Source organism: Tamandua tetradactyla, chromosome 10 (genome assembly GCF_023851605.1).
Source record: "Tamandua tetradactyla isolate mTamTet1 chromosome 10, mTamTet1.pri, whole genome shotgun sequence".
Classification (NCBI taxonomy): domain Eukaryota; kingdom Metazoa; phylum Chordata; class Mammalia; order Pilosa; family Myrmecophagidae; genus Tamandua; species Tamandua tetradactyla.
In genome coordinates this window covers 31,873,621-31,900,619 of record NC_135336.1, presented here as the reverse complement: position 1 = coordinate 31,900,619, position 26,999 = coordinate 31,873,621, and the positions used below count along the sequence as shown (strand labels likewise).

General features: G+C 39.0%; 1 protein-coding gene across 41 annotated transcripts in view; it reads right to left on the bottom strand.

The window, feature by feature from the left end:
- The window catches only part of ZBTB20 (zinc finger and BTB domain containing 20), an 893,822-nt gene that overhangs the window by 301,189 nt on the left and 565,634 nt on the right, over positions 1–26,999 (bottom strand). For 37 of the 41 annotated variants that reach the window (XM_077118274.1, XM_077118288.1, XM_077118272.1 and 34 more), the window contains one exon: positions 5,142–5,267. The gene's annotated coding sequence lies outside the window, so the exon portion shown is untranslated. Of the gene's footprint in view, positions 1–5,141; positions 5,268–19,039; positions 19,243–19,342; positions 20,035–20,089; positions 26,981–26,999 lie in introns of those variants that run through there. The other 4 variants (XM_077118303.1, XM_077118308.1, XM_077118304.1 and 1 more) reach the window with 4 other exon arrangements.

The window sequence follows — 26,999 nt, the reverse complement described above, 5'->3', positions numbered from 1 at the left end:
AGCAATCCAACAAGCTGTTTCCCCAAAGTTCGCCTAATATTTATAGGCAGTGTGTTTTCTGGAACAACCTACAAGCCAACAAAAAGAACAGGGGTGAAATTTTCTCTATTTGATTTCCCACTTTCTTTGTCCCATTGTTTTTTTGGTAAACAGATCACCAGTGAGTTATCCATTGAGTGGGAGAATTTCTTTCTCTGCATTCTGTTATTTATTTTAGGCAATGATTTTAAAATATGAAGGGAGGGAAGGAGGAAGTCCCTCATTCATTCATTCATTCTGTAAAATTATGCACTCTATACCTTTTGGATATGTTTCTGGCATCAGAGATAACAAAGATAAAAGATACAGTCACTGCCCTCAAACATTTCACAGTCTGGTAGGGAGAAGGGAAAGTAAATATCCAATTAATTATAACACAGGGTGATAGAGGCTATAATGAGTTAAGCACAAATAGCTGTGGGAAAACAGAGGTGTGGGAATCTGACCCATAATGAGGGAGCTCGATAACAAATTTAGAGGAGATGATGCCCAAGCTGAAACTTGAAGGATGGCAGGGGTTGATCAAGTGAAGACTAGAAAAGGTGGGGAAAATAGCAGGCAGAGATAACAGCAAAAAGAAAAGGAAAAAGCACAATGTAAGCCAGAGTCGTCCATTCCGGGAACCGCAGGTGGTTCCAGGCAGAGCACAGGAGGGTGTTAGGGAATGGCGGGGAAATGAAATTACAGAGGTAAACAGGGCCCAGGTCATGACTGGGGAGCAGCACTTCAGATAAGGTGATCAGGAAACGCTGAGACCTGAATGAAGAGAAAGAGTCTACCATGCAAACCTGGGAAGAGCAGAGTGTTCCCAGGAGAAAACAGCACTTATTATACCAATGAGAATATTTTAAGGAGTGGTTAAAGAGCTAGGGGCACTGATTCCTGGTCGTCAGAGATGGGCAGAATATTCCAAATACTATTCCCCTGACTATTATCTAGTCTCTTTTGTTGTCTCTGGAACCATGGCTCTTTCCCATCAATGAATTCATTCAGTCCCTGTAATCAACTCTGATTAGCGTTGTTTAACATCAATCTTTTCTATTTTTTTCAAAGAAAGATACCAATCAGTTGCTGCACACCCCTGCTTGTTAAAAGCAGCACCTCTCCTGCTGACTTACCGTTCTCTTAATCAAAAGGGCAGGAGGAAGCAGTTGGGATTCACTTTTTTTTTTCTTTCAAAGTACACAAATGTCAACTTCCTCAAGGATGTTTGGCATAGCTGAGTTCAGTCATGTAATGTACAAAGTCAGCTTGATCAAAAGGTTGCAGGCTGCCCACTGCTAAAATAGAGGGAGAAAGGGAAACCACGGGCTTCTCTGAAGTGTGAATAAGTGCAGAGGCCACTGTTACATGTGTATTTACACTGAAGACACGCTGAGCTGACAAGAGAGTTTAGGAAACATAAACCTGCCCCACTACACTTCTCTGCCTTCACCTCTGAACCTCTGGAGCAGCACTTTTTCTCCTAATTTCTCCGTTGTACCCAGTCAAGAAGTTACCAGATAGCTTTATAGCAACCCTACATCATGACCTTTTATATGTACTATTTAAAAAATTATTTCGGCTACTACAATATCTAGCTGAAGAGTATAATTCTTCTGGCCTCTGTGGACAAAACTGTTCATTCATGCACTCATTCATTCACTCATTCATTTTTTTGTTCTTTCAACCAATCAGCATTCATCATGTGGTTGCCAATAGAACAAACCCTTGTCAATAACTTCCCTGGAAAACACTCTGAAGCCCAAAGCAGAAAATAACATTTCCAAAGAGTTGATTATCTTTGTCTAAACCATGGCTCAACTTGGATTCAGAGATAGACAGAAGTCTGTAAATAATACTTACAGACATCTCTAACCTGAGCACACATTCCCATTAAGTATAAAAATGATCATATATGGTTATGTTCTCAAACGAGGTTGGGGAAGACATACATTATCCATAAAATTGTAGAGCCGGTATGGTTTACAAATAACATTTGTGTAACCTCATTGTTCGAATGTGAAAACTGAAGTAATGATACAGTCTATGGTAAGTATCTGAGACCCAGCTAGAACTAGAACTACAGCTCCAAATCCCTAATGCAGGGGACTTTCTTTAGCAGGGGTGAGAGTAGGAAGGAGGGAAGTACAGAGTCTTAAGGTCAGTGATATGGAGGGATGAAGAGTGATGTGAGATGCTTAAATAAAGTCATTTGCCCAGAAGACGACTGTTCTTTTCCTCACTTGAGATGCTTCTGATTTGTCAGAAGGAGCTATATATATATATCATATATATAAATATATGATCACTTTTATATGGGATTAATGAAGCATCTCCCCTTTTTATACATTCTAAAAAAAATATTAGAGCAGTACTTCCCAAACTACTCTGATCACAACAGTCAGTCAGGTTTCCTGTTCAGATACAAATGCTCCATGGAAGTCTTCGATCCTGAGGTCTGAGGTGGGGACCCAAGAATGTGCGTATCTCATAAGTGACCCTAAGGATTCATAGGATCAGAGATGTGTGGGAAACACCATCCTAGAGAAACCCTTGCCAAAGTAGGTAGAAGAATCTTCATTTCGAGTGAATCATCCCATTTCAATGTTTCTGCTGTCTTTTAAGCAGGGCACACTCTCATAGCAAACTATAAATTCGTATATTCCTACAAAATAACTTTAAAAACATTGACTGAATTTTAGGGCTTTCAGCAACAAATAGCAAATAATCAAATGGGGTTCTTAACTAGCTCATTCCCATGAAAGTATCAATCTGTAACTCTCAAGTACCAATTTCTAATTTATTTTAGAAAAAAAGAAAAGCGTATGCTCAGTCAACATCCTTTAACAGCATAGAGGATTTTTTTTTCACTTTTATTTCTCCATCAGTCAATCTAATTTCCACCACATTGAAGTAATATCTTAAAAATCAGTCTGCCCATTTTGTATCTGAGAGAGACTAATAGTAATAATAATAACAAAGCCAACTAAACAAAAATAAACAGGAAAAGAGGCCTCCACAATTGAGCCTATCCATTCTTTGCTCAGTGAAACCTCTGTCTTACACCTTTTTGACAGGTAGAAATAAACCCTTTCACATCATTTCACCTCTCTTTGATCAGTCAGTCTATTTCCTTCCAAATTCTGTCTGACACAGAAGTCTTCTGCTCTTCCACTTTTAGAAAGGCACAGTCAGAAAATGCTAAGCTGAGCTCACGTCCTCATGTCTTTTAGTCAGACTTTTATTAAATGGATACCAAGCTAACCAACCAGTTAACTGAAAATACTCCTGTTACTTCTTTTGCAATAATCCCACAATCTTCAGGAAAATTGAATTTAGAGGAAAAGAATGGATCATGCCGTCTTCCAAGCAAAAGAGGAGGGGCAATGGCTGTATTTTTATTAAAAGAATGTCTGTTCATCGAGATTGTACTATAGTTACATTAAGAATTGCACAATTAATTCCCACTATCAAATTAATTTGGTAAAAGGGCCTAGATTAAAAACACAAGGTTAATCTGTTTTATTTTGCTCAGTATATATGAAGCTATAAAATAACTTTAAAAACATTGACTGAATTTTAGGGCTTTCAGCAACAAATAGCAAATAATCAAATTATTTTTGATTTGATGGTAAACATTTGGTTTACCATCACTATTATATTTTCACTTTGGGAAAAGATTTTTTTTACCCCACAATGCATATTGCATATAAAGATGACAAAGGTCAAGATCAATGATGTACATGGCTGTGGGTGTGATTGATGCTAAAATAAACACTTAGTTTAGTAAACTATTTCCCTTAGAAGCCTGAAGCATAAGGCTTTTTTTTTCCTACTGGAAGAGAATGCATATCTTCAGTGGGGCAATGGCCGAGAGCCCTGAGTGGAACAGCCTGCAGCAGGAAACAGATTTGACAGGTAGGGACGTAGACATGAGGATCAGATGGCATCAGAACAGAATCACAGACAGTGCCTAGAGATAGCAGAGATGTACTGATTCTCAGGGCACAATTGAAAGATTATGGATGTGGGTCTCCACTGGTTACAAGAACAACTAGCAGTCAACATTTGCAAGTTCTCTCTAATTATGTCAGTGACCAGAGCTGGCCTCCCAGGTTAGGGTAAACTACAACTAACAAGCAGCCCCCAGCCTCCTTCAGGACTCAAATGATGAAACTACAACAAGCACAGCAGCAGCAGCAACAGCACTGCTTTGACCTGCAATTCTTGCCCATCAAAGAGCTGTGTCTTGTCTGCTCCCCATGACAGGCAAATAAATATAAAGATCTCTCAGTAAGTACATATTTATATATATCTACAGTTCCCTCACAAAGACCAACAGAGAATGCATAATAGTTTCCAATGGTATAAGATTTTTGTCCACTAATGGGGTGAGTCCCATTATTCACAAATTGGTGAAAAGAAGCATCAATATGCAGGTCTTAACCCCAATTCGTGGACAAAAAATGTCATTCCATTGCAAGCCTATAAGTTTTCAATTCAGACAGTCCTTGTTTAATTTTCCAAACTCCTGGACTCAAAATGGTGCTACTATGCACTGTGCAGATAGACAGGTTTGACAAGCAGAGGCATCAATTTTACATTCTCTTTCCCAACTGTTGGGCAAAATTAGGCCGAGTCTGTACCTTGGACTGACTGGCTGAGGAGGCAGAAAAGTTTGATACTGAGGAGGTATTTCCCACATTCGAAACTCAGAACTCAGAATATAAGTCTCAAGTAGAGTATGCGTGTTCAAAATCCTTGCTAGCAGAAGAGTCTACAAATGTGTACTGGAAGTCTACTCTATGGAAAACATTATAAACCCAGAAGATAAAGAGAAAAGCAAGGTATAATCTTACTAGAAGGAGCTCTTAATAGGCAAGAAAAGGCAATCATGCAACCATGATATAACAACGGGCACTGTCTTAAGAGAGGGGCAAAACAATGTGGAAAGTCTTCGTCAACAGGAAGTTGAATATAAAAGTGAAATATCAGCCAACTTGTTACCCTTCAAGAAATGGCAGAACAGTCCAAATAATAAAAGCCAACTGAGCACATGATAGACAAAGAAGGATGAACTAGGAACACAGTATAGGACAAGTTAATGAGAGGTAACTTACAACCAATTCGTAGATCTCTGGAACCGCCTCGGGGGTTATGGCAGAGCTCGGGGATGGTCTTGAAATCTCTGTGAGCAATGTAGTCTCTCCTGGAGTTTCTGCTTGGATACTAGGTCTCTGGTTGAACTGAGGAAGAAAGAGATAAAATGTAGAAGACTTCTATCACCATTTCAAGAGTCAAACAGTGATCCTGTGAGCCCACTCCCCTATCTGGTCCTGCCCTTTAAGGAATAATGGTCTTCATTAAAATTAAATCAAAAGGCAAAGAGAGCCCTGCCCCAATCAAGATAGTGCAGTGAGATGCTTCAGATTTCCATACTTCCCACAGAAACTTTGAACAGCCAGCAAGAATTGGCAGTACCGTCTTTCTCAGGGTTCCAGAAAACAGCTGAAGGACTACAATAACGGGGCTAGTGCTCAACTAAAAAATAAAAAAAGGCTCAACAATTTAAAAGAGGTAGGATTCATGGCACACTGAACAGCCCCTCTACTATGCCTCACTGGCTAGAAGCAGAGCTGGCTCGTAGTACCATTGCAGATCCCTGGTTCCAGTTTCAGAAGGATCCTGGAAGCAGAGCTGGCTCGTAGTACCATTGCAGATCCCTGGTTTCAGTTTCAGAAGGATCCTGGAAGTATGTATGTTTAGTTCAATTTGTCTGATAATGGCCTAACTTACTTGCCACCCCAGAACTTGTCCTGAGGGTAGGAGGTCACTCACTGAACTCTTCTATAGAACACACCATGGGAGAGAAGCCAAGTCATGCTGCCTCAGGCAAGGAATTGCTGGTTATAGGGCAAATGGTATAGTACTCAGAATTGTGAGGAAATTCTTTGCTAGGGTAGACAGGACTTTGTACACAGGTAAATGGGGGATTCCTAGGGCCACAGAGCATTCCTAAGACAAAATGCATGTGCAGAAAGGAACAAGGAGGTCCTTCTGCTCTGGTGTGGAGCTATTATCATACAGCCCAGGGTATGGTTAAGCCTTGATGAAAAACATTCACACAGGTCAAACAATCTGCAAAAGATTGAGAAAGGTGTTTTGTTTGTTTGTTTGTTTATTTAACTCCTAGGCATTCAAGGTAATCTCAGTCATAACACTAGTTGGATAGTTGGATAAAAGCTCAAGGAATAGATACCAAAGAGTCTAAATTTCAGTGATAACACATTAAAATATCAAAATGTCCAGGTTTCAACGACCTGTAAATTCAACAAGAATTTACACAACCTACAAAGAAACAGGAAGTGATGGCCCAGGCAATGGAGAACATTAAAACATTAGCAACTACTAATGAGGAGGACCAGATTGGGACATGTTAGACAAAAACTTTCTCAACATTGCCCTAAATATGCTTAAGAAGCTAAAGGAAAACATGGACAAAGAAGTAAAGGAAATAAGGAAAATGACAGATGAACACAAACATAATATTAATAGAGAGATAGAAATTTTGAAAAGGGACCAAAAAGACCTGAAGCTGGCAGCAAAAGAAATTTAAAATTTCCTACAGGAGCTCACCAGTAGATTGGAGCTGGCTGGAGAAAGCATCAGTGTACGTGATTATAAGACCAATGAAATCATTTAGTCTGAGGAACAGAAAAAAGAATGAATGAAAAATAGTGAACAGAGCCTGCGGAACCTGTGTGGCAATATCAAACATAGCAATATATTCATTGTGGGAGTCACAGAAGGAGAGAATGTTTGAGGAAATAATGGCTGAAAACTTTTCAAATATAATGAAAGACATGAATATAAACACCCAAAATGCTCAATGAACTCCAAACAGGACAAATCCGAATAGACCCATGCATATTAGAATCAGACTGTTACATGTAAAAGATAGGGCCATGGTGGCTCAGCAGGTAGGAATGCTTGCCTGCGATGCCAGAGGACCCAGGTTCGATTTCCGGTGCCTGCCTATGTTAAAAAAAAATAAAATAAAATATTCTTAAATGTAAAAGATAAAGAATTCTGAAAGCCATAAGAGAGAAGCCACATATAAAATGCAAAGGAACCTGAATAAGATTAAATGCTGATTTCTTATTGGAAACTAGGAAGACAAGAAGACAATGGGCTGGCATATTTAAATGTTAAAAGCTAAAAAAAAAAAGTTGCCAACCAAGAATTCTATATCCAGGAAAACTGTCTTTCAAATGTAAGAGAGAGATTAAAACATTTCCAGATAAACCAAAGCTGAGGGAGTTTGTCACCCAGACAGGCCCTAAAAGAGATGCTGAAGAGAGTTCTGCAGGTTGAAAGGAAAGGACAGTAGACAATATTTGGAAGCTACATGAAGCAATAAAGATTTCAAGTGAGAGCAATGGCATGGGTATCCATAAATACCGGTAGTATTGTATTTTTGGTCACCCTACTTTTTACTTCCTACAGATTCTAAAGACTAATATATAACATGTAATGATAAATCAGTGGTTTTAGAGTCATAATGTATAGAAATGTAATTTTTGTCATAAGTGGAAGGATATAAGAACACTTTTCATATCTGCAGTTATAATTGTTTTGGGGTGTTGATCACCCTGCACCTGAAATTCTGAAATCGCTTCCCAGCTGGCAATTTCACCACGCTGACCAGAATTACCACTCTCAACCCAACCTCCACACTACAGTCAGGTTAACTTCTAAACCACTGCTTTCAATATTTTTGCTTGCTTTACTGAATTCTGTTTAATAGTCATTATTCTCATCACTCACAAAGAATAAATTCTGGACTTCACCTGCCTTTCCAAATTCATATCTTAATTCTCACCAACATGGATCTCATGTCTAATTTCCTACTTCCTGTATAGACTAACCTTATTTCTAATTGATGTCTTCAGTGATGTTGGAAGTTGCCCCTAAATCCTGCCATATCACAACATTGGATGTCATCTTTCCTTTTTTCTAAAACATGCTTTCCTTCAATCCTTCAATGGCCACCTTCTAGAACTATAAAGTTCTCCCTCTACTATCAAGGCTTCCAAATAACATTCTCAGCTACCCTCTTACTGCCTTGCTTTACCATACATATTGGTACATAAAAGCAAACCGCAATAATTTTCACCTAATTTATTTTAGGATCTAACTACTAATCTCTGCAATGAGACTATAAAGACTATAAGCTCCCTGTGAGCAGGTATTGTGTCTCTGATAATCAGTCATACCATTAAACATTGTAACAAACAGCAATTAAATTTAGCATCATATATATTTCTAAATTTAAGTTGCACCTCTTCTCTTTTTGTCTTTCTTTTCTCCCTTTTTGGGCAAGATTTAAAAACAAAAGAAGAGTAAGAATAAAGGCAACACAGTAAACACATCAACATTTAATGGGCAAAGGTCTTTACTGGCTAGAACAATGTTGCATTTTGCTGCTATTTCCTTTCCCTTTTAAATGTGATATTTGCCACGAAACACATTACCACACTAAGGCCAACATTATTCAGTTAAAACTGACATTAACTGAGCTTTGGATGTGGCTAGCACCAGGCTAGGGGAAGAGCAGTTAAAGGGTAACTGGACCAAATTCAGGATACAAGATCTCTGATATTCATCTAAACTAAGATAAGCACCAATGTGGGATGAGAAAAAAAAATCCAATATAGTCTGCCAAGATCATTTAGTGCCCTATCATGAAGATAGAGTGTGACATGAGCCTTCACTTACTTATTGATATCAGTGTATTTTTTTCTCAGAATAAAATAAATATAGGAAAGGGTGTGTGAATAACATGATATGAAGATCAAATGCAAGGCAAGAGTCAAACACATAAGAGTGGAATGCAAGTGGACAACAAATCACCTGTAAGATTGAAATTCAAATACTAAATGGGGACTAAGGCAAAGGCAGAGACAGAGATAGAGAACATAGTTTAGAGGATGGTGTCCCCAGTTTCTTGTAGGAAGTGATGAAGAAGATAGCAGGGTTTGCCTTCCATATTGATGGGTCTCATTTAGTAATAAGGGTTTCAAATCAGGCCAGAAGACACACATAACAAAGCGGGTTTGTGTTGGAAGACTGGAATAATAACTGGGGATAGTGAATGGAGTAGCCTAGGTGGAAAATGGGGTCAGCATTTAGAACATCAGGCAGTCAGGACTGGGGCCTAAATGAAGAGGATGGAAAAGAAAGGGCATTCATTCATCCATTCAGTCAGTCATCCTACATTTATTTATTGAGATGGAATTATTCTGGTTGACCAACCAATAGGCCTAGACTGCATCACAGAATTTACAGTTTAGAGAAGAGATAAGAATAGCCACAGAGTGAGCTGATACTAAGGGTAAGCCCCAGCAACTGAGTGACCCTATATCAAGTATTTGAAAATAGTAATAAGGCTGAACTTAGTACCAAGCCAATTTCATCCAAAGCACAGGTTCCTCATATGCTCTCTGCTTAATGCAAAATTGAGATTAACATGTTCCTTCTTCTCTAAACCCACAGCCAGGGCAAGCAACCATTCCTAGGTGGGTGGTGTGTGTGTGCATGTATGTGTGTGTGTGTGTGTGTGTATGCGTGCACAAGCACAGGTTTTTCCTAACAGGTATTAAGTATGATTTTATAGCAAGGGAATAAGTGATGATGATGAGGATGATAATAAGGACAATGGCAGCAGCTAATGTTTAGTGAGTATTTACTATATACCAGGCACTGGTTTAAATATTTAATATTTTATTAGAAATAAAATTTTTTTTTAATTTTTTAAGATCATTTACTCAACAATAAATTTACGAGGATGGTGGTATTATTGTACTCACTTTACAGATTGAGAAATAGAAGCACAGAGAAATAAGTTTTCCCTAAGGTCACACAGCTAGTAAATGGAAGAATCCAGGCAGTCTGCTTTCTTAATCACTCCGCTAGCCTGCCTAAATCAGGGGAACAAGAAGGAGGTTGCAGTAACTAGCTTCAGAACTTATGTATGTCCACAGAATATATTATTTTAATTCCCCTAGATAGAAATGATCGAGAGAACGCTTAGTAGAGTAGAAACCTTTATCAGAAACATGACAATGTCATATTATGTTGTTCAGGTAAATAACAAAAGTATCACAGCAACAAAGGAGATGGATTTGGCATTTACGAATTTTGATTTTTAAGTATGATCTTTAAGCAATAATGAAGTGCTGCGACTAGAACAATAGACAGGCTTAAAAGGAAAGTAAAACTGTTGGTCTCATTCAGCCACTGTTTGGGCCCAATTCTCTAACCCTCAATGCCTCCTCCATTTCTCTGTAGGATGAAATATGGATTAACAAGGTGACTATAAAATAGGCTTACTTTTTGAGGAGTCATAAATTATATTATTCTGAATCTTGGTAATTCAGCCAGGATTTCTTTATAAAATGGAATGTAGATAGATTAATCCCAAACTCAGGAAAGAGTGACCAAATAAAACATCAGTACCATAATGACTGAAAAAGGTTAGACTGTAATGCCCACTATTGACAGAGCTGATTGTTCACGTGGGGGCCTGAAGAAGAATTACTCGTTAAAAACCAGGAGAAACATACTTAGCTTAGAATGTGTCCCTTTTGGTCTCCAGTCAATTGCAAAGCACCATCTAATAAATATTATTTGACAACTTATAATTTTATATAAATTTAGCTCTCAATTGATTTAAACAGTCAACTCAATTATGCTTCCCATTTTCAGCTTGACTGTATCTCAAGACAGAATTCTTTCTTTGGATGTCTAGGAAATCACTTTCATGGGCACTACATAACCTGTACTTTGCTGGATCCCCAAGCTATAAAGTGCCTTTACTTTCACAAATGAGAATGGGGTAAGACAAGGAAGGGAAAAGAATGGGGCAAGGACTTAAGGCTGTAAACCCTGTTGCACAGATAAATCTAAAAGTCCCCCCTTTGCTAGCCACAATGTGCTGGTAATCTCTGACCTTAAACTGAGTAGAGAATGCCTTGAAGTAGAAAAATGAATACCTGTACTTTGAACTTGGTCTGGGGTTTTCTGGCCCCTTTTAGCTTTTGACCTTCGATGGTTGGTATAACTGCTTTTAGCCTATAAGCTTGTACCAGCAGCAAAGGTGACAGATATCCGTCATATTTTAGGACTGCTGATCACTTCAGCCCCTGGAGTGATTGAGCATTTATAGACACAAAGATGGAAACATAAAGCACATATGTATAGGCAGGAGTCCCCTGGAGGTGGCGATTAGGAGTAGGTAGTAATTTTAGCTTGAAGTTCCTATGACTTAAATAGCCACTTGAGCTCTGCTCTTGCAGTTTACGATGTCAATAGAACCCCTAAATGAAATTACAGCCTTCTGATACGCAGCAGGATATCCTTTCTTTGCCATGCAATGTACACGGCCAGGAGAAATTGCTCTGTATATGGAGTTTCACTAAAGCAGAATTTATCATAAAGCTGCTCTGCTAAAATATCATTATGCTGTTATTCACTGGATAACACATCTAATGACTCAGGGTGCACTTGATAGCCATGTTTCAGTGAACACAGACGCACGCCCTGATGTGAACTGGGCACTCCAGTGCTTCAAAGCGCTATCGATTTCAATTCTACCATAATTTACACCTGGCTTGTTTTGCCAATAGCTTGAACCCATGCTAACACTGGAACATACACTGGAACTGAGAAATCAGAAATGAACTGTATAGCAAAAATGCACGCAGCAAGCTTTCCAGAACCCTGCCCTTATAATAATTTCCCTTGATGGCAATTAAATATTCTGCATGACTTTCCCTTGTCATGATGGGACATTTCCTCTATTAGCATTGTCCCATAGTTGATGGTGGTAGTAATAATAACCTCCCATATTTGTATAAATTGTAGGGACCTCTAGGGTATGACCTGGGTGCCAGTCCTCTTGATTCCCCAACCATCTTGTACATAATGACTGGCATGTGGTAGTTACTAATAATAATCTTCTCCGCAGGCTCCTCTTCCTCTGTCTGTTCCATAAATGTGGTGTTCTCCAAGGATCTGTTTCCATTTGCTATCTGTCAATATATTTTTCTTGATGAAAGTTTACTCTATAAATTTGACTACTACCATGATGGTGATGATGCAGAGGACTTGCCAAACCTATTTATTTCTGTCCCAGACTGATCCCCAGTATTCCCGACTAAATCCAACATCCTCCCAGATATCAGTCGAGATGCTCCACCAACATTCCAAAATTAGCATTTTCAAAAGCTAATTTATCATCTTCTCTCAGCCTCCAAAATGTGCTCCTCCTCCCCACAGCTTCTAATGCTTAGTTGTATAAGGCAGAAACTTGGGAGTAATCCAAAATTTCTTCTATCAATGCCCAGCTCAAAGGTTATTAAATTGTGTCCACTCCACCTCTTATCTCTTGACCTTGTCTCTTCCTCTCTATTCCCACAGTTATTGTCCTAGTTCAAGGCTGCATCACATCCTGTGAAAACAATTTCAGTTGCCTCCTAACTCATTTTTCTGCCTCTATTCTTCCCTTCCTCCAGTACACCCTCAAACCTGCTGCCAGGGTGATTTTCCATACTATTTGATCATTAACTTTCTCTACTTAAAACCTTTCAATGGCACAGAAAATGCCAAGATGAAGTTAAGGCTTTTCTGCACAGCACTCAAGGCCTCACCTGACTGAGCACCATCTCTATCTGCGGCATCATTTTTTCACACCCTCGTTAAACATTAGTGATACCCACCATCCCCCACCTTTGCCATGCTATTTTCATTTTAAGTGACTCTGTCCCTGCTGGTCCTCTTCTTCCCTTTGATCATTTGGGAAAATCCTTCCAGGTACAGCACGGATATTATTATCTCTTCTGTGAAGCTTTCCTTCCACCCAAGGAATGTTCGGCTGAATGCTTACTATTTTGTGCTTTCAGGGTTCCTTGAACAGTCTTCAATTATAATACTTAGCATATGATATTATCTCAAATTGCTTCCCATCTCTTTTCCAGTGAGTAACTTAAGGCCACTCATCTTTTTCTTGTCAATGACTCTATCACGAGAGGAAAAGCCAAAGCCTTCCCAACGGCATATAAGACCCAATGTGAGCAGGCCCCGCTGCCTTCCTAACATCATCTCCTACCACTTTCCTGCTTGCCCACTCTGATTCTACCACAGAAACTTCCTTGTTAACTCTCAAATCTGCCAGAACCATTTTTGCCTAAGGCTTTTACACTTGGTGATTTCACTGTCAAAAATGCTCTTGGCCTAGATATCTATAAAAATGGCCTTTTCACTGTCTTCAGGTCTTTTCTCAAAGGTTATATCCCCTCAATGCGGTATTCCTTCAACCTACAATGTAAAATTGTGAGTTTGCCCCGCCACACCCTTCCACCCACCTATACCACACTCTTCCCAACTTAACTTTTCTCCATATCACAAATATGCTATATATTTCACATAAGTATTTGTTTGTCATCTGTCTCCCCTATCTAAAAAGTAAGCAATAAGGGAAAAGACTTCTGTTTGTTTTATTACAATACCTGCAGCTCCAATAAAAGTACCAGGCACATAGTACAGGCTCAATAAATATTTGTTGATAAATGAATCAATTATTAGCTTCCAGAATAATACCTGACACATTTTATATTATTAGGGGTTCAAAAAATGTTGGTTGAATTGATGAGAATAGTGGGGAAATTAATGACCTTATGTTAAATCCACGCTTAATTAATGTAATGAAGAAACGTCTTAGTAATCTGATTCTCACAACAACTCTGGGAAGTAGGTTGAATGGATACTATTATCCTCAGTAGACAAATGATGCTGATGAATCCCAGAACAATTAGCAGCCTGAATTAAGGCTATGTGGTAGTTTGAGGTTTGTGACTCCTTTCAACTCGCTATCGAAAGGTAGAGACAATTCTTTACCTTTAGCTATTACTAAATAGCTACAATCTATTCATGATGTGCCTCCTACATTTATTAAACTACTTTGGTTTCTCTTAACTAGGAAGGCAATTAGTGGAGGGACAAGGGTCTAATCCTTTTTACTACAATTTGTGTCTTTCTTTATTACATGCTTTTCATAAAATTGATCCTTGCTTTCAATTTCAAAAGTGGTTTAGGGCACTCATACAATTTTGCCCCTCAAAGTGGTTTGTGCATGACTACCCAAGAGGACACCATGCTACAAATCCTGCCAGAATTAACTGGAAGGTGAGTGTGGGATTTGTAGCTTGAAGATGAACGGCTTGTTTGCTGCCAAGTTTGCACAAATGGAGGTGTCCTCTATGTGTAACACCAAAAGGAGAACATCAACAACAAAACATTTCAGTTTTTGGCATGTCAATGGAGATTCAGCTTTCCATTGTTCAAGGGTTAATTATCCATTTTTCAAAAATCACTTCTCTTTCTCCCTCTAGCTGCTTACCTCTTAGGAAATCAGTTCACTAATGGATAAGTAAGGATAATAAAAGAGATGAAAATCAAATGAGTACATTTCAATATATATTAAAATCTCTAGAAAAGTGTTCCATTTGAGAGACAGATTTGGATGTAGTTTGAAGATTGCCAAGTTGATTGACCATTGATAACAAACATGATTAGAGCCCATCTTACCAAATATTGTTGGTTTATTTCAATTATTGTATATTAGAATCACTCTGTAGCACATGGAGGTACTCCATGAATGATTCATGTCAGTAGGATAGCAGTTAGGGTGCCGGAATGGGAAGTAAGTGATGGCACCTTAGAGACTGGATCAGCCTGATACCCCTCTCCTCTGATGTAGCCAGAGCACCAAAGATGCCTTAGTGCGCTGCACCTTAAGGACTGAAGCAGTCCCAAGCCATCTTACCAGTTTCTATACTCATCAATGAAAAACAGTTCACTTAGCTACTTTCAGCTATTTCCTCCAACAGGAAATTTAATTAGTGCTTGTTAGGATAGTGCAAATGATTTGGCTGCCCATTCTCCTGCCCCTACTCTTTATTGTGCTGTTTCCACAGCCCTCCCCAGCCTAGTTCACAGGGCGTTCAGAGACATTCATCAAGCCTTTCTGCATGTGCCATCAGCATGAGCTCTCTAGGTGTTGAGTTTGAAGAAAGGAAGACCTCTGACGGACTGTAAGCGAGTATCAGCACGCTGGCAGGGCCTTGACTTAGTGTGATGCATTATAGGTGAGTAACTTACAGACAACATGAACAGATGGAGCTGGGTATCTGGCCACCCCACATGAGTCTTGGACAGTAGATGGAACTATCATAAGTTCTAGCTTCCATACCCCATCAGAAATTATCTAGGCATTCTGGGGACTAGAGAAGCCACCTCAGCAAATGACTGGGAAAGTTGTCAGCTACTTGGAAGATCTAATATAGGGGCTTAAAAGGCTCAGATATGGAATAAAATTCTTGATTTGTCTTCTAGTCATGTTTATTCCATCAAGATAAGACAGATGCATTTACTATCATTGTGTTGATATGTAGATATCCTTTCATTTACTCATTCATTGCTTATTCAAGGATCATCTCCTGAGATTGAGGCAATTTGATAATGGTTGGGAAGGAGATAAATCAATATCATATGCAATATCTGCCTTTTAACCATTTACAGTTTTATATGAAAAAAAAATTCAAAGCAATATATGGTAATGCCAAATGAAAGATACAGCTTTTTTTAAAATGCTGTGAATGTCACAAGGGGAAGAGCACTTTGTTTGGGTTATCACAGAAAGCTTCAGTGAAAAAATGTGACTTGGCAAGGATATGACTTGGCTGGGTATCGTGAAAAAGATAACTGGTAAACTATAGTTGTTGATGCTGAAATGTAAATACTGTATCAACGCATGTAACATATGTATAACTAAACAGCTAAGAAACTAAAATAAACTGGGTCATTCATATATGTATTCATTCTTGTAAAATAAAGTAAATTCTTTAACTATACCCCCAATTTTAAGATAATGAACAGGAACTTAATTTCTTTCTACTTAATTTTAAACTACTTTCTACATATAGCAATTAAAATTGTGTATAATAGAATTAAGGTTTACAACATAATATGTATGTTTGATGGAGAATAATTGCTAATCTGATAAGCTAACCAAAGCTCACCTTTTGCTGATACTGTTCATATATGTTTTTGAAAGTTCTATGCTGTCAGTATGATATGTCAATTATACTTCACTTATGGTCAATTCACAAAATATTTGATTGAATTAGAAGCAAATAATTCTGGTTGGTAGTTGGTCATATTTTTAATAGTTGAGTAGAGATATATGATTATATGGTTTTACAAGCTAACAAATATGCCCAATCATATAAGGGAGCAATCCCTTCATATATAATTTTCTTAAGGAATTACATAAATTTCAAAAAGCATTCCATACAAGTAAGAAAGGGCAATTTCTTACTAGGGGCAATCATAATTCTGCTATTTAGCAATTTCAATTTTATTAGTGATGTTCCAATTAAATTAATTTAATCTATAGAAAATGCTTACATATCAAAGGTGCCTGCAAGAAAATAAACATTTTAAAACATGTTTTCTCTGAAATAACATTAAAATGTTTAAGATAAGCACTAGAAAAATTAATGACTCATAGTACACTGTGAACAACAGATAATATAGGTACTGAAGGAATCGAGTAATAATGTAATTATTTAAGCATACAAAAAATATATTGTTGCCTGGCCTTACTACAGAGGTGTACTGATCAAATTTTGACTTACTATATATACTACAATTTAGTCACGGAATTTTCCCACATTCACATGGAATTACAGATCATTTCAATTATAAAGAAAATCTCTTTGTCAGGTCATATTTTTAAAATGTCATCTCTGGGACATATTTGTAGTAATTTTGAGTTTCCTAAAATCAACATGAAGTTACCTACAAATTTTATATATAATAGCAGGAGATTTCAATAATAAAAAGTTTTTAATACATTAGAGGTCCAGCTTAACTTCCATGCAGTCCTAAGAGACAACCCTACCAGGAACTAACATACAGTTCTGGGAATCTGTACAGCCTAAGTCTTAATTGAGGGAGGTGCAACCTCCTATGTGCCGGATGTAATTTCGGCCCCGTTCCTCTAGCTCTCTGCGTAGCAACATATTCAAGCTATCCCATTGGATCTTTCTGCTCTCAGCTGACCCAATCCCTCGCTGCCACCCCTTAGCCTCCTCACCAATCACGCAGCGCGCCTCCCCTGGCCCCTCCCTATTTCCACCTCGCCACTATATAAAGCTCTGTACTTCCGCTAATAAACGTTCTAGTGCGTGACGCCTTGCCAGCCCCATCGGTTCCCGTAAGTCGTTCTTCGTCTCGCGCGCCCTCCAAACCTTGGAGCCCCCCGAACCGGTCGGCTACCGAGTTCCCCCCTCTCGCTGTAAGAAAGACCCCAAGCGGGAGCTAGGGAAAGCTCCTGCACCTATGTAGGTCTTACTGGTATGCACTTAGAGCTAGTTACACCTTTTTATACATAATTTTACATTTTTTAACAGTGTTTCCCCATTCAACTACTTTCTTTAGAAAACAAGAATTAATGGAAAATACCTCCTAAAACATTACCCATACAAATAGTATAGTCATAACTAATGTGGCCTAACTGAAATAGGCTAACTTTCCTATTATAGATCACTAAATTTTTCGCATACTGGCCATAATAAAACTCTGATTCTGCTTCCTGTTGTGACAGTGGAGGAATTTAATGTGCCTTACAAATTGTAAGAATAGTGATAGAAAGCTGACTTTTTTTGTGCTAGAGGTCACTGACAGACCCCCAGTACCAGGAACCAGTCTCTCTAGGGAACTTGGAATATATGAGCATGTGTGGATTTTATGCTTAGGAATCTGAATAGCCCAGAGTAGCAAACAAAAGTCCAAAGCTAAGTACCAATTTAGTATGTTGGAGCACTGCACCAGCTTGGACAAGACTACACAACACAGGCAAATACAACACACATCTGGTTAAATGCAAAAAGAAGCATTTTCAGCTTGTAGGAGGAATCCACTGGCAACATGTTAATAGCAAGGACAACTAAAACAATAAAATAGCATCTCTTTCCAAATATTTAAGACCATCGAGTAAGTACCCCTTAGGCTAGGTTGCGGTTCTTAGAAGCTTTAGCCTATGAAAACCATATTGGGGACATCAAGGACTCCTCCCTCCCTCCAAAGAGCAATTCATTTCAGATGCTGCCACACAGTCAAATGCTTTTATGGCCACCGTGTGTGTTTTTTTTTTCCCCTCCACTCTTAATATTTCTGAATATACCAAATCCTTGAAGTTGAAAGAAGAAGGGAAAGTGTGGTAAGGTCACATACTTCTAAGAGAGCAACTAAGTAGGGTTCTAATGGTAAAGGACAAATATATATTCCAACCGAAATTCCACTTCCAGAGAGAGTCTGAGATATTAGCAAGGAAAAGGAAGGCATAAATTGGCTAAGAAAGCTGGTCTGTTGACTCTTCTGTCAGTTTCCCATTAGACAGGATGGAACTACCCCCATTCCATTCCTTCATCAACTTCCCAAAGCACACTCAACCAGAGTCTCTTATATTGAGGACAATTGAGTCTCTTATATATTTGGGTTTAATACTATGAAGACAGTCATCTAGCTTTTTTATGTCAGGATGATAGATTTTCCTGGAAAGAAATAAGGATTTTCATGCATTTTTATGTTCAATACCATGAATATAGAAGAATAAAGAGGAGGGTGTGACAAATAATATTTTCCAAAAGGTCGGGTGGGAGGAGGTTCCCCAACATTTAAAAGGAACCAGTTCCTCGCAAAGTGATCTTTATAAGAACAGTTTTAATGGTATCCTTCTCCTCTACATCCACTATAGATTTTCTTTCCTGCTCGGTTGGGTATTTAAATAATATGAGAACAGAGATGCATGAAAAGTTGGTAGAGAAAAACTCCAAATGAACAATGAATTCCACTTTCACTTCCCCCTTCTACCGCCCTACCCGGACACACTCACCTATCTTTCTCCTCCTACAAGCACGTTTGTTAGACATGTCAATGCTGACATCCATTGGTGGCAGCATGAAACCTATGCCTGCACGCTCGATGTGCGTAGACTCAAGGCTCTGCCATTATCCACAGAACGCTCTCGACTGTGCACACTAAAATCTTCACCATCCCGTCTGATTGTTCGGTAGCTTTTTTCAAGATTGTATTTTTCTTTAAAAAAAAAAAAAAAAGGGCCTGTATTTCCTGAATGCCTCCGAGGCACCAAGAATAGAATACTTGACACATCAAATTCTGGAACCTCACCACTCACCAGGACTGTGGTTCCTGATCCAAGGGGTGACGGCTGAGAATCAGCACACAGTCTCTCGAGAGTGTCCAGGCCTGGCTGTTAAGCTCCCTGCTCTGATTAGTTTGTCCAGTTCACAGTGTTCCAGGGTGCTGAAGCACAGAAATCAGGGAGGGGAGGTGGAAGGAAAATCACTGGAGCCTCTTACGATCTAACTTCCACTAACTAAGAGGAAATGTCTTATAAATAAACAACAGCAACAACAACAAAAAAAAAATCCATCCCTTCCTGCCAGAGGAATGTACATTATTATCTCCCCACGGAAAACTTTACGCCACACCAAAAAAGCAGCCATGTCTCCTGAAACTAGCTCCCTTCAAACAGAAAGAAAAAGAGAATCAAGAAGTAAAGGAGAACAGAAAAGATTTCTCATCCCCTTGAATTCTGTTGGGAAGTTCATCTGAGTTCCCAGTAGACAAACGTAACCTAAGCAGTTTCAGCAGTGTCACTATTCCAGGATTTCTTGCAGAGACTGCTTATTAGCCAAATCTCATTTCTGCCCGGATCACTGCTGTACCACCGGACATTTTCAGAAGGGAAGTTCAGGGAGGGGGTGGGGTGCAACTGTGGAGGAGAGGAAGAAGAGAGGACAAAGGAAAACTGATGAACAAGAATGCCCTAGTCGCGGACATGATAAGGCGAGCCCCCACCCGTCCCCCCCGGCTACTGCTTGTTGAGGACTTGGTGATGCGGTGTGTTTAATCTACTTACTCTTTCTGCTCGGGAGGCTGAGGTTCCTACATTTCCAGCTCATGCTGGACTGTACCGTAAGCAACAAGTGAAATGAGTTCAGTGATCTCATTCTAGTCCTTCGACTCCTGTCCACATCACTAAGCGACTACACAGCTTGGCACAGGCCAGGATGAGTCAGCAGTCTCTGGTCATGAGAGGCCAGGCCTGGAATAGCAGGGGGGTTAGGTCAGGAGCAAAGTGAAGCAGAAAGGCTGTCTAGATGGCAGGCTCAGCTCTGCGATTCAAGGGGATACTGCAGGTCAAAGCGAAAGAGCTTTATCCTCGCTCCAGGGCGAGGATTGTAGGATTGTAGAAAAAGAAAAGCAAGGAAGAAAATCAGAACTGCTGCCTACCCAACATGGCAAGAACAAGGGAGAGTTCAGGAAAAAAAAAAAAGGCACCGATAAAGCCTTGGACGATAAAAGATGCTCACTAAAACTTCTGGAAAATTTTTCTATCCACATGCTCCTAAACTTGAATTAAGAAGCAGTATTTACTCCTATACCATCCTGGTATTTTGGTTTTGCTTTCCCAATCCTGTAAGTCACAAATCAAGTACATAAAAAACAAAGCATTACAGTTAGCAAGACGAAGCCCCATAGTTCATAAAAGAATGCAGTTATAAGTAAGGGCCTAATATCTCAAGATGTCTATTTGTGTAGTGTCCTTGTATACCTGAACAATACTGGAGTGGAATGGTTGAAGAGAAGAGCTCCTTAATTGAACTTGGGTAGGGTAGAGAAGAACTGTGGAAAAGAAAGAGAGGCACTACAAATTCAATCATGAAACCCAGGGAAATGTGGCATGTTGTCCATATTTCTACTCAATGGGATCAGCATAGACCAGCATTAGAAAGTGATGTTTCCCACCAAGAGAACTTTAAAATACCTCTGCCTATGCAGTAGTACTACGATCCAGCAAGGAGAGAGGGAAGATACAATATTCAGAGGGAAAACTAGGTTCAGCATTAAAAAAAAAAAATCAGTGATAGACATACTGTTTTGGAGGAGGCAAATCTCTCTAAAAGTCAACTTATAGAGATGGCATCTGAAATAAGTTTTAAGGGACCATCTCTAGATAAGGAAAGTGAGGTGGAAACTGATAATTATCAGAAACTAGCAACGATGGCCCTGAAATAAGCAATCTCAAGTCAGATGACGCAGAGCAAGAGAAGCATAGAAAAAAAATAAGATCAACAGAGTTGGGAATTTACTTTGAACTTCTTTGAGGAAGAATAATAAGGACCCACCATATATTCCTAATGATTATCCTTTAGAGATTCACAGACAGATATGTGTGAGAAAATGTAAACTTAATTTAGCTATCTTTCAGAGAGTATTAAATCATCTTAGCACATCTTGTATTAAATGTTTAACTTTGTGTAAATGAACTCAGTTTCCCTCTTTGTGATATGGAAGTAATGTGGTCTTTCTCAGAGGATTACTATAAGGACTGAGTTGATGTTTATAAATCTTCATCACAGTAGCACCTGTCACATGGAGAGCACTTATTAAATGACCTTAGTATTATTGTTTGATTATCACATCATTTTTAAGAGTGCCAAGTGAAATTCCTTTCAGTGTTGTTCCAACCTGACTGAATGGAGCCAACATGAAAACGATAGTAAAATCAGTTGAGCAACATTCTTTAGAGAATGCTGCTATAAAAAGTTTATTTCTGTCTAGGTATGTTAAACATATGTACTTGGCCACAGAGGATGTTGAAAAATCTATTCTGATACAACCTTGATTTTGGGTTCTATGTTTTCAAAGCAAGTTGGGGCCTACGGTCTCCAGTAACTAAAGGTTTAAAAAGAAAAAGGAGAATGTCTAGAAGCTTCTCCAAAAGCAACAGGATAAAAGTCCTACTGGTTTTGTACCATATGCTGAGGGTTTTTACCAAAGGGGAAAACTTAGTCCAATTGATAATCCCAGCCTAATTGATTAATTGTGGGTCTGACCATCTGGCTGATGAATGCTGACACCCAGCAGTGATTGCTGAGGAACACAAATCCGGATGTGCTCTCCCTGAAGCCTCCCACAATCACGGCAACTCTGAACTTAAGGTTAGTTTATTCAGGCCTCTTGGCTCAACCCCTTCATGGAATAGTGGTTGTGGCAGGGAATATTTTACTAAATGTGGTCAAGCATTATCTTCTCCTATTTCAATTTCCCTCTCCTTTCCAACTCCATCCCTATCCCCTCCCAGGCCCTCATATATAATCACTTTTCATGCAAAACATTCCAGCAGTAGTTTTCATCATAGTGTCTGATTCTCTCATTTTTGGTTGCTCTTTTTTTTGAAAAAGATTTCATCTAAGAGACCTGCATCGCCATTTCACAGGGAATCCTATGGAAACATTTTTATAGTATCTTCTTTACTACTGGCATACTTGAAATTACTCTCTGTTTTCAATGAAAGGAAGTTATGGGTCTCATTAAAAGGCATACACAGGACCAGGTTCTCCATGAGGTTAACAGAATTCAAGAGTTAAATAGAAGGTAATTCTCACATCTTAAACCTGCTTCTGATCCTCAGTTAGGGGCGGTCCATGGAGAGGATTCTCCTTACTGGGATACTGGAGCACCTTTCACTGCTAGACAAGGAAATCAAGCTTGTGTAAATAAAAAGTATCAATAACAATGCCATCTGCAAACCAATCTACTCCTGGAAATAACTTGTAACTGGGAGAATTCTCTAAGAAAATGAAACTTGAATACACATACACACACACACACACACACACACACACACACACACACACACACACACACAAGCCCTAGGAGATCACAGATGATTTTATTTTGTTGTGTAGTTGTGTGGTAAGGCCCTGGGAAGAAAACTGACCCAAAATGTCTTAAATGTGTTTGGCCAATGAGTCACTACGAAGGCGAACCCTCCATTCCATCTTTTCTTTTTTTTCAGACTGATTCCATCTCTAAATTCATCCTTACTTTCCCTCCCCACAGCTGCTGATTTTTTTAATTTTTAATTTTTAATTTTACAGGCTGGGTTAATGTTAATTTTCAGTAGAGGATGGCAGCAGCAAGCTGAACTACAGAGCTCCAGACTGGGCGTTGGGAAATGTTTTTGGCCTGACTGTCAGTAAACAGTTACGTGTCTTAGGCAAGTCAAATCCCTTAACTCCCCATGTCTCAGTCTCTTCATTGAAAAATGATAGGGTAGGACGGCATGAACTCCAGAATCTCTGCCAACACTAAGATTCTATGGCTCTATAACTCATTTCCTTTTTCCTCTGGCATCAACTGCTCATCAGCTTTGCTTATAGTCATTTCTCGGCCCTCAGTTATTGATGAAAAAATATCCCCTACATTTGCTACCTAGTAGTTTGTATTTGTAATCTCTCTCTCTTTTTGATGTTAGATATTTTGAATAATAAACACTAACATAGACAAATAGGTGTTTTAAATTTGAAGGTATTTAAGAAGAATAGCTTTCCCAGGTAGAGAGCACTTAGTGTAGCTCGGCATGCAGGAAGCCATCCATCCAAAAGTGGAGCAAAGAGGCCAATTCACAAATGAGAGGAAGCCTTTCATAATAAGAGTCTGGAGAATCTTCATTTTAGATAAAGCTAAAATGCTACCAACTTCTCATGACGTTTTCAATCAATCCCCGACACCATCACAGACACTTAAGACTACAAATTTGAGGGCCAGCACTGGCAGTGATGCAGTTCTTATTTCACCTCTACTATCCATTGCCAAGTAGGATTTAGGATGGCATAGTAATAAGAGCCAAGAGGACAATCTGTCATTTATTTTCCTCCAAACTTTTTGAAATTTCCCATTTGGGCTCTGTTTTCCAATTTTAATTTGGTAACTGCCATTTTTCAGCATTTCTTTTAACAGGTTACTAATAATTTCTGATACAGGATCTCATATTTCATTTTGTGCTGCTAGAACTGCCGTTAATATTTCATCTGTCTCCAGTTCAGCTCTGAATAAAGGATGCTGAGTTTTTGATACACTGTTAACACCCTGGTTCCGTGGATTTGATTGCCAGTGTGCACCCGGTTTGTCCATATCCTGTCACGTACAAGCAATCAACTGACTGACACAGAGATACCTCAGGGCGTGCAATAAATACTAGAGATGCTTCAGAACTTCTTTTTCTGGATCTCTGGTTAAAACAACAAAAACAAATGTGCCTGTGTTTGTTCCTACAGGCAGCTTGCCATTGCTTCAATGGTAGCATTCTGGAAGCCCAGTGCAATGGATCCAGGGCTCACAAGGAGATCTGGATTGGAATGCTGCTCCAAAATTTACTGTCTTTGTCACCTTCAGCCAGTTCCTTAGCCTTCCCAAGCCTCTGTTTACCCATTTATAAGATAGAGGAAATAATATTATCCATCTCTCTTCCTATAAGAATCCAATAAATTAATATAGAGTTCGGGGAACTTTCTGAGTTCTCAGTAAATCTTGGTTATCATTATTACCCAGGATTAATAATCTATAAATTCATATTATAGTAGTATTATTTTCAAAGAAAGTTTTAAGGTCATCAAAGTATTTTTGAGTACAAACTTCTGTTGTTTGCTTTATTATAGTCTATATTTTAAAAACTAGCAGTTGAAATCAAGTGAAATACTAAAAATAGTAAATAGCTGAAGTCCTTAGTTAATAGTACAATTATTAAAATGTGCTATCACCAGTCGTAACAAATGTCCCACACCAATGCGAAGTGTTGGTAGTGGGGTGGGGTATGGGAATGATGCATGATGCATATTTTATGCATGATTGTTCTTAAACCCATAGTTTTTTCCAATAAAGAAAAGAAATAAGATACAGCAAATATAAAACTGTCAAATTCTCAAAATGCTTTGTTCATCTAATGGGGACGCCTCAATAAGATACAATGCGCCAACGCTAATCCATTCCATACTGAGATGAGATAACTTGTATTTATTTTCCTATATCCCCAAAGAAAAGAGATTATTTTAATAATCTTTGGGTATGTATCAGTCAGAGTCCATCAGGAGAAAGAAGCCACACAGCAATTTGAATGAAGAAAGTTTAATATAAAGAATTAGTAATGATAACAGGGTATTGGAATAACGAAGGAATAACTAGGAAGAAGTAAAGAGAACTCTAAAGAATATAAGAATAGAAAATACGCAGCACAGCCTCTCACCCGTAGGGGTGAGATAGAGTGTTCAAGTAAGAGTCTCCATCCCATCTCCCTCCCCCATCCCTAGCCCCAAGCTGAATTCCTGACCTTGAGGAGGACACAACTGCAATGCTTGAACTGGAGAAGTTGCTGAGGAACTACACTGGCAGAACTTGTTGAAACCCCCCCTCTAGAGTTAAGGGAAATCTGTTCATAGGGGGGTATCTAATAAATAGGAAGCACTCTGCTAGAAATTTACCTAATGTGTATATGTGCTGGAGGGATAGGGAGAGGCAGAGCTGGGGGAAGCTGCTGGCCACCAGGCACTGGAGAACTAGAGACAGACGCTCCCTGTGCTTCAGGAGCTAGGTGCCAGGCAGCTGTACGTGCCGTAGGAACCAGATGTTGGAGAAGCTGCATATGCTGCAGGAGCTGGATACTGAAATCCACGGACACTGCAGGAGTCTGCCAATGGAGTACATGGGAACCAGGAAAGGAAACCTCCTCCTCCCGCAATGTCTCTCCGCTGACCTCTACTGACAAAGCACCTTAGCACCAATGGCAAAGGCAAAATATTTTAAGGACCCAGATGCACTTTTGTAGAACAGGCAAGAAAGGGTAAGTGTGGAGCTGATAGGCAATACATTGATAATTGGCTTACAAATTTTATGAAATAATTTATGTGGAGATTACAACTCAGTGTTCTAAGATTTATTTACATTGCATTTACCTTTACTAATAAATTAACTCTCTGTGCATAGCTACATCAATACTGTCAGAATTCAGATAAAGAAAATGCATTTCAAATAATTGTAGCATTTCCAGAATTTGCACAATGACCTTCTCCCCCTAAATGCTTCCCACATATGTTTTATTTCATTGTTTATATTTTAGAAATAAAATGTGTACTATTGGACTAAACCTGTGTGTCCAGAATTTCAACTAAGTGGATAATCAGGAGAGTGGTTACAAATAATTGAAAGCTTGGAGAGAGGAAAAACAACATAAATTACCTCTCTCTACCTCTCTCACCTTGTCTTTTTATCGACTCTAGAACCAGTTTTCCTTGTTCCATGACTCATTTGGGGGCAAGGGATTGCTTAACTATAGGTTGCCACTATATATTTTTTAAGAAAACAAATTATCATATATTTAATAAGGGATATTTCCTATGATTCCTGTATCATATTTCCCTCCCCTCAATATAAAATAGAGAAGTACCAATAAAGAAACCCTAGTAAATTACCAATTTGGTGTATTCCTCAAGGTATACAAAAATTATGGTTAGAACTGGTTTTACATATAGTTAGGAAGGTCTGTTCCAGAATATCTCCTCTACTTTCAATACCTGAATTGCTGTATTGTTCTATAGTTGGAAGTAGGATTTAAAAACACAAACCCTTGGCATTAGGCAAGGGTGGTGGTTGTGAGGGGCTCAGAGCCTCTCACAAAAGGCAGCTAGGTGAGAAGATGGTCCGATGGAGAGCAAACGAGCATAGGGCTAAGACCACAAATTACCCATCTCACCAATTTATACATTTCTACCTGCCTTTGGCCATAGACAATTCTATCTTCCTACTTGGAAAGGGATATACTTGTTTCCTCCCAGTTGTGTTTCCTGAAAACAGCAGTATCAACAAGCCAAGCAAATCTTGTTGCGCTGCCTCATAATCATATGGGAGCCTTCGTTGGGTGCTGCAGGTGCTTTGGGACCTGTTTTTGTGTTGTGTGTGATGACTGAGCTTAATGACCCTACATCTAA